The 7,679-nt window shown below is 39.8% G+C and overlaps 1 non-coding gene across 1 annotated transcript; it reads left to right on the top strand.

The window, feature by feature from the left end:
* Nucleotides 1–7,254: 7,254 nt before the first annotated feature.
* On the top strand, nt 7,255–7,361 carry LOC121205404 (small nucleolar RNA R71). The gene has a single exon (XR_005900482.1). It is a non-coding gene; the product is annotated as a small nucleolar RNA R71 (small nucleolar RNA).
* The last annotated feature ends 318 nt before the right edge of the window (nt 7,362–7,679 follow it).

Here is a 7,679-nt window from a genome sequence, read left to right as displayed (position 1 = left end):
ATTTGGAAAAAAAAGGCTTGAAGAAAAGCAATTGATAAAAACGACACCCAAGGAGGAATCCACCTAGATTTCACTTGTTATTTGACTCTGAACCAGACAATTTATTCACTTGACTTGATCCGTGAGATTCCCTAACCTATGTTATTATCCCTTTAGAGACTAATAACGTCTAACCCTCAGTTGAATTAATCAAAATTTCTTTCTTAATTAAAACCCCTAGGGAAGCAGTAAATCACTCTATGGACTCCCATATTAGGTTTCACCCTAATCTGGCAAAATCTCGTAACCCTATTTCTAGGCGTTCGATCAACTCCGCTTAATTATGCCAAATCTACTCTTAGGTAGGGTCTACTCCTCCTCTGCATAAGCACATCAAATATTGAATTAATACCCGGAATATTAACTCAAGCATTAAGAACACATAATTAAGAACAAATCAAGTATTTATCATACAGTTCAGATAATAATAACAAGATCCATCATAGGTTTTATCCCCCTTAGGTATCTAAGGGGTTTAGTTCATAATAAAATAAGAGTACATCTCAAAAGTATAAAAATAACAAAACATGAAGAAAACTCTAAAACCCCTAAAGGAATTCTAAGAGAGATCTTCAGTCTTGGAGTAGTTCCGGCTTTTGGGATGGATCATCTGGCTTCCTTCAAGTAATTCCTGGCGTGTGGTTCTGTATTCCAGAAAAGTTCTGGAAGAGGCCCCCTCATTAGGTCACACTTAGGGTGTTTATATAGGCTTTGGATTAGCTTTCTTCCTCCCTAAGTATCCTTTTCCGTGTAAAATACAACTCTTTTAAAAAGGGACACGCCCGTGTGCCACGGCTGTGTGACATGATTGCCAGGCTGTGTTTAATCCGTTAAATTACACACGGATGTGTGGGCTCAATAGCCAGGCCATGTGAATCGTTAAAACCTTGGTTAACACCCTCGAAGGCCATGGGAGTGTGAGATGCCCGTGTGGCAAGGCTTAGGCCGTTTTATCTTCTCGATTTGGTCCATTTTGTCCCCTTTTTTTCTCATTTTTGGCTCCTTTTGACTCTTGGTGCTCTTCTGAGTACAAAACATGAAATAATCGGATTAAGAGCACCAAAATCCACAAATCTAATAATAAACATCCATAAATATGCTAAGTATTTGGGGTATAAATATGTATAATTTGGCATTTATCAAATACCCCCACACTTAAGTGTTTGCTTGTCCTCAAGTAAAATTCTCATTTACTGCTAGAATTCATTCCTTTCAATCGCATAAGCATTACTGATAATGTTACAAATTATTCCACGGAAAATCATACAGCGTGAATTTAACTATAGTGGCTTTAAAAACCTCAAACAATCTAAATCTCCTTCCTCCAAGTAATTAACTTTAGTCCTAAATATACAAGAGATGACATCCTCACTAAAGATTCACTCAAATCACTCAAAGTGTTTAAGGTTCATGATTAAGCACTCGATTGTCTAATATGAAAAGTTATTACCATAGGCTTCCATGAAAATAAAATCTTCACCACTTGTAAATGATATGATACACTAATCAAAAGGTCTTTGCATGGTTGTAATGGGGTTTAAGTTACAGGTATGGATACAAGCTGAAGAGACAAGGGTTAGAATCGAGATAATTTCAATATATTACCCTACTATAAAAAACTTAATTACTGAACCACAAACAAATATCTAGAACTATTTTACATGAGTTCATGACAACTTTAGCTTGTTGAGAATTACAATAATAATACTGAGTTTTTTTTTAAGAACAAATCAAGTCAATACAATATAGATATCATACTTCATGATTCAGTAGCAAAAAATGTTGAGCATAGTGAGGTAACAGTATTAAATTTAATCTAGATAAAAGAAACAGTAAATTAAGTAAAAAGATTTCAACAATAATAGGTTAATGGGTTAATGATGAAGGTTAATCAATAAAAAAGGTTAGTAGGCTCAAAGGGGGTTCACTAAGGGTTTAATTATGTGGGAAGGCTTTTTATGGAGTAAATAGGTTAAATCCTAAGTGCTTTTATCATCTCAGTGTACCAAATCATACGTGTGATCTCGACATGTATAATCGAAGCAAGTTTTAGAATAACAGTTCAATGTTGACACACTCAAACCACAAAATAAGTGAGCAAGAAAGAAAGCTATATGCTCAAAAGGCTAAAAAATCTCACCAAAAATTTGGGTTTTTGATGTCATTCCTGTATACTTAAGATTTCAAGATAATACCTCAATTTAGGAAAATAGTCTAAAAATTTTATTTCTCAAAATATCAACTTATCATGCTCGATTCTTTAAGTTCCTATAATTAAATAATCATGCATAATTCCCTTGGTCTAATTCATGACATATCAACAATAATTATAGATCAATCAGAATTCATTCTATCAATATTATGAGAAAATCACTTAAGCACAAGACCAAATTCAGGGATTTGAGAATAATGCAAAAAGTTAGGTTTCATGTTCACCCCCCCACACTTAAGATGTACATTGCCCTCAATTTACAAAGATAGATTATTCAAAATAAAGAAAATCATAAGAGGAAAGGAGGTGAAACTGCCTGTTATATGGATGCTGAGCTTGATTCTGAGGCTGGAGTGTTTAAGGAAAGTAGTAGCTGCCATTGTTCTTGGCTAGATAAAGAAATTGGGGCGTTGAACATGACACTCGTGAGGTATTGTTTCCCATTTGTTTTCTCATTCTGTAAAATATTCCTAGCAGCTTTTCTTGGAAGTCTGTAGAATCATGAAGAGCTTGTTAAGAGTTGGTGTGGAAGAGAGCGTAGTGGGATTACTTGTTAGAAATACCAGAAAATGAAAAAGTAAAATTTACTAATATAGATATGTCTTTCAAAATAAAATAATAAAATAAATAAATAAATAAATAAAATAAGAATAAAAAGATAGGATGATTCAATGATCCTCGTCAGTGGGGCCCTCAAGTGGGGGCGTTGGAGTGGAGATATGAAAGTGTTGGCACAGCTGCTGCATCATGGCCTGCATGTCGCCCATCTGTCTATAACGTCACTGATCTCGCTCATGAATCATCTCGAACTGTGTAGTGCAATACTGCTCGAAGTGAGCGAGTCGGTCAGAAAGGTGTGCCAATGAAGCAGCCGCATGAACTGGTCGTTCCCTAGGTGGCGCGGTGGAAGGCTCCTCATACTGTGGGGGAACATCATCAAGAATGTCCTCAAGATCCTCCTCGTCAATGGCATGAGAGAGACGGTACTGAGGAGGATCGGTCCCACATTGGCGCTCGATCATCCTCATGTGTAACATAGTCGTGATGCCCTATGGGGACATCTGACCTATCAGTGTAAGTGCTGATGACTGGGCCATGGTGTTGAGGAGGTCGAAGTGTCTAGCAAGGCGCGTAACGTAGGGGCCGATGGAGATCACTCCCTTCTTATGCAGCTCGGTCTAATGGCAAATGGTGAAAGCAATGAAGTATGCCAAGTCAGTCACGTGTGCATTCGCCATGCACCATAAATAGTAGGCGTCGTGGGTGTTGACGACGCTGGTGCTTTCTCTCCTCCCGGTCAAGGTGTGTGCCAATATGGCATGGAGATAGCGTAGAGAAGGAGCAAGAGTTGAGGCTTTCGAGCGGCTGGGGTCGTAGGTGGAAGAGAGTGGTGCCAAAGCTTTCCAGCACAAGGAGGGAGAAATATGGATATTTCATGGTAGTGCATTCATGTCTTCCTTCTCCACAAACTCATCGGTGTAAAGTCCCAGAGCGACTCCAAACTCTGGGACATTCATCGCACAAACTAGACGCCTGATCAGAAGTGAATGGTGCCTGGGTCGTCATTGTTTGTCATCACCACCTCTAAATGAAAAGTAGAGCATAATTCTAAAGTTAGCTCTAAATAAGTGGGCTCAGTAATAGCGAAGAAATGTTCCTATGGGTCTGTGGATAGGAAGGCACGGATGGCATCAGCTAGCTGAACATACTCTAGGGCAGCCCAGTCAATGCAGCGACCTATAGTGAGGGGTCGTACGCGTAGTATCTGAAATAGCTCTTCCTGCGAAGCTTACGAAAATTCAAGGAACAAGTGTCAAACTTCAGTTGTAGCACGTATCGAGGAAGAACCTGGGCCCCTACATCTCTTTGAGGATGGGACCGCGGCCTTCTTGCCTCTCGATGATGACATAATATTCCTGAAAATACATGAGCATTGATAGAATCCAAGATACATCAGTAGTTAAGCAAGAGGCCTAAAATTAGTATATGCTATTTAGTATCTTAAACAATTCAAATATAGAAAATTATAAAGCAAATTCCTAACTTATCTAAAACATATTTGTAATAGTAACAATATCTATGTAAAGCATGTAGAATACTAATGTAGCAACACAAATTGGAGAAATAAGGTTAAGAAAGTCAACTAAAGGCTGCTATAGGGCGATTCACGGGCATGTTGGTGGCGAGCATGGGTGTGTGACACGGGGATATAGCCGTGTGGAGGAAAAACGGAGGGTATAGAGAGGGAAAAGTGGGGATTAATGCAAGGGGAGTGGATTTAAGGGTGTTTTGGGGGTTGGGGAAGTGAGAATCTGGGGAATGGTGGCCGGAATAGGGATTAGGGAAGGGGGAAGGGTAGATTTCAGTTAAGGTTTTGAAAAGGGGAAGAAGATGAACAGTGGTTTGCTTATATAGGGGAGGTTCACACGGCCTAGGGCCACGCCCGTGTACTTTGAGGGTGAGCCTGTGTTTTTCAAATTTTGCGATTTAGGTCGTCCCCGGCTAATTTCCCACGCCCGTGTGTCTTGGGCGTGTGTCAGACACGGCCATGTCGCACGGCCGTGCCTAGCTTTGTTTGCTTCTCCTACGCCCGTGTGTTATGGTAGCACGCTCGTGTATTGTTGTACATGGCTGAACGTCACGGGCATGCCTCACGCCCGTGTCGAAGAAACAGAATCAAGCCTTGTCCCTGGCATGCCCGTGGTTTTCCATCCTCACGCCCGTGGTCTCCTATCAAGTTCACCCACGACCATGTAGCACGACCGTGGAGATTTATCGCACCCTATGTTTTGGGGAAATCATGTCCGGCTTCTACACTGCCGTATCGTACAGCCGTGTCTCTTCCCCTGTTCGGCCATGGCTTTAGGCACGCCCGTGTGCCTGGCCGTGTGTGCTGAAAAACTTTGCAATTCAAAGATTTAATTAATGAATCAAAGTGTTAGAAATTAAAAATATGTTAGTGCTTGGGTTGCCTCCCAAGAAGCGCTTATTTATAGTCTAAGCTCGACTTACCTCTCCGTTGAATGATCATGGTGGTTTGAGGAGTTCATACTCCTCATTCCTGCTGTTAATCTTAAAATAAGGTTTTAATCGGGTGTTGTTTACCTTAAAAGTGCCGAATTTGGGATGAATCACCTCTACCGTACCGAATGGAAAAATACTGAGTAGCGTAAGAGGGATTTCCTCATTTGGTGTGGTAGTGACAATGTGGGGATCTGCGGCATCTAGTAAGACTTTATCGCCAACCTTAAGTTGATTAGGAGAGGTATCGGGCTTGTTTTGGCGTAGTTTCGATTTATCATGTGTTCTCGGTTTGTGTGCTCGCCATTCATCTAGCTCCTCTATTTGAAGTGTTCGTTCCTCATGGGTGTCTTTTCACTACTTGATAATAGTGCACTGTCTCCATTGTTTTGGTTCGAGGAGGTTCCTGCAAGGACGATTGAATATTAGTTTTATCATCGACAAGTTTCATAGCGTTGTCTTAAGTCTTAGAAGTTTTGACTGAATTGTGTGCTTGGAGTGTTACTGCGTCGTCTCCTGCATGAAGTGTTAGCTCTCCTGTGCCTACATTAATAATGGTTCTGGCAGTTGCTAAAAATGGTCGTCCTAAAATTAAAGGTACCTCGTTATCCTCATCCATTTCTAAGATGACAAAGTCTACTGGGTAAATAAATTTATCAATTTTAACGAGAACATCTTCAATAATAGCTTTAGAAAATCTAACTATTTTGTCAACAAATTGTATGCTCATCCTAGTCTGTTTGGGTTTACCGAGACCTAGTCGTTTAAAAATTTTATACGGCATAACATTTATACTTGCCCCTAGATTAACTAAAGCATTATTCACAGATAAACTACCAATTAAGCAAGGAATTGTAAAACTCCCTGGATCTTTCAATTTGTTAGGTAGCTTATTCTTTAGAATAGCTGAGCATACTGCATTGAGTTCCACATACGATGTAGCGTCTAATTTTCTTTTATTTCTCAGAAGTTCCTTTAAGAATTTCATTGAGTTGGGCATCTGCAACAGAACTTCAATAAAGGGTAAGTTAATAAGTAATTTCTTTAAGAGTTTCACAAACTTACTGAATTGTTTTTCTGTTCTGTCTTTCATCATCGCTTTAGGATATGGCACACGAGGTTCATGATTTGTACTTACCTATTTAGGATCATTATCGTTAACCTCTTCTCGTCTTTTGTTCATCGCGTTGTCTTGCTGTAATCCTGGCTTTGGTGCAATGAATCTTTCCTTATTTTGAGTACTAATTGCATTGAGGTGTTCCCTCGGATTAGGTTCAGTATTACTTGGTAAGCTACCTTGTGGTCGTTCGGAGATTAGTTTGGATAGCTGGCCTATCTGAGTTTCAAGTCCTTGGATCGGTGCTTGTTGATTCTTAAGTGCTATCTCAGTATTTTGGAAACGGGTTTCTGACACCAAGATGAATTTAGAAAGCATCTCTTCAAGGTTTGGTTTCTTCTCTTGTTGATAAGGTGGCTGTTGAAAACCCTAAGGATTTTGTGGCTTTTAATTCCCTTGACCACCCCAGGAGAAATTTGGGTGGTTCCTCCAACCTGCATTATAAGTATTACTGTATGGGTTATTTTGAGATCGGAAGTTATTGCTACCCATATAGTTGACTTGTTCTTCTTTAGTTGTAGGATTGAAGGATTGGTATTCTGTATGCACAACTCCGCCACTTGAGTCACAGCTCATTACTCGATGTACCTGTGTAGAACCAAGTAAACTATCAATATTTTTATTGAGAAGTTCTACTTGGTTAGAGAGCATGGTGACTGAGTCGATGTTATAAACGCCGGCTGTTTTTGTTGGCTTTGTCCTCATAACTTGCCACTGATAGTTATTCAGTGACATCTCCTCTATAAATTCATAGGCATCTTCCGGTGTTTTATTGTTGATGGTTTCGCCAGCAGCTGCGTCAACCATTTGTTGAGTGGAGGGATTCAGGCCATTGTGGAATGTTTGTACTTGAAGCCAAAGCGGTAACCCATGGTGAGGGCACCTTCTCAGTATGTCCTTGTATCTCTCCCATGAATCGTAAAGTGTTTCTAAATCCATCTGCACAATAGAAGAGATATCATTACGTAATTTAGCCATTTTAGCCGGCAGAAATTATTTTAGTAAAAATTTCTCGGTCATTTGTTCCCAAGTAGTGATAGACCCTCGTGGTAACGAGTTCAACCACTGTTTAGCTTTGTTTCTCAGTGGAAAGGGAAACAACTGAACACGTATGGCATCATCAGAAATGCCATTGATTTTAAATGTATCGTAAAATTCCAGAAAGCTCGCTAAGTGAGCGTTGGGATCTTCCTCCTGCAAACCATCAAACTGAACAAACTGCTGTATCATCTGAATAGTGTTAGGTTTTAATTCAAAAGTATTTGCAGCTACAGCAGGTCTAACTATGCT

Source organism: Gossypium hirsutum, chromosome A08 (assembly GCF_007990345.1).
Source record: "Gossypium hirsutum isolate 1008001.06 chromosome A08, Gossypium_hirsutum_v2.1, whole genome shotgun sequence".
Taxonomy (NCBI): Eukaryota; Viridiplantae; Streptophyta; class Magnoliopsida; order Malvales; family Malvaceae; genus Gossypium; species Gossypium hirsutum.
The sequence above is the reverse complement of the archived record's forward strand: the minus strand, read 5'-3'. Positions and strand labels throughout refer to the sequence as shown.